Raw genomic sequence first — 1,287 nt, 5'->3', positions numbered from 1 at the left:
GGATGGGGAGATGTTGAAAGTCGTGGAAAGATGAGCAACGTCAGTTGCTCACCACCTAAAGAGCAGTCTTCGGGCGAAGAGATGCCCCCCGCCCCCGAGTATCCCGGCAGAGGCCCCATCCTTCACAGGCGAAAAAAGAGGGAAAAGAAAAAAAAAGAAACGGATGTCACTGCGCCGCCGACCGAACCCGAGGCCTCTCCGGTGGGAAGTGTGCCCCCGGAATGGAAAACTCTGCCAGCAGGAATTGTGCCGATGACAGAGTGCCGTGACGTCCCTTCCAGTGAGGATAATGATTATGTTATCATGTACTATGAGGGAGGGGCGGTGAATGACTTGTTGGATAGTGAGTGGGGCCAAGATAGGAGCTACTCGGAATGTGCGAGTAGTCCACATGGCCTCCGCAGGTGACTGCAGAGGTTGTAAATGACAACATAATGACAAAAGTCATAGAAAAACATAACCACAAGGATTTCTTCTACCTCGCCGCAAATTCAAGCCTAACAATAGACACTTGTTTGGCAGGGGTAGCATATCTGCTTGCGGAGGGGTGGGATGGTGAAAATTATGATATTTCTAATTGTTAATTTATTGAAATTGTTAATATATTGAAATTGTGTAAAAATTGTAATTTTAAAAGAAAGAAAAAAAAAAAAGAACAATGTTTTCGAGGGGTTATCAGTCGGCCGGTGCTGGTGCCTCTCTCATTATTTGTTTCATCCTTATCACCCTCATCTCATTAATGTCCATGTCCAGCCCGCAGCTACTTTAGGTCTGTCTGCATTTGTCTGTCTCCTCTATGTAACGCCATTAATGGTGAAATTTATTGAAATCAAGTAGCTTGCTTACAAACCACATGGTTCCAGGTTCAATCCCACTGCGTGGCACCTTCAGCAAGTGTCTTCTACTATAGCCTCGGGCCGACAAAAGCCTTGTGAGTGGATTTGGTAAACGAAAACTGAAAGAAGCATGTCGTATATATGTATATATTTATTTGTGTGTGTGTGTCTGTGTTTGTCTCCCAACATGGCTTGACAACCGATGCTGGTGTGTTTACCTCCCCGTAACTTAGCGGTTCGGCAAAAGAGACCGATAGAATAAGTACTAGGCTTCCAAAGAATAAGTTCTGGGATCGATTTGCTCGACTAAAGGCGGTGCTCCGGCATTGCCACAGTCAAATGACTGAAACAAGTAATATATGTAATTTATATAAAGGGCATTAATGGAAAAGAAAATGATGAATTTTTTCATTATGAGGTTTTTTTCACGCTGACTACTTGATAAATTCTT

Source organism: Octopus bimaculoides, chromosome 2 (genome assembly GCF_001194135.2).
Source record: "Octopus bimaculoides isolate UCB-OBI-ISO-001 chromosome 2, ASM119413v2, whole genome shotgun sequence".
NCBI classification, from domain to species: domain Eukaryota; kingdom Metazoa; phylum Mollusca; class Cephalopoda; order Octopoda; family Octopodidae; genus Octopus; species Octopus bimaculoides.
Note: the sequence above shows the minus strand (reverse complement) of the source record.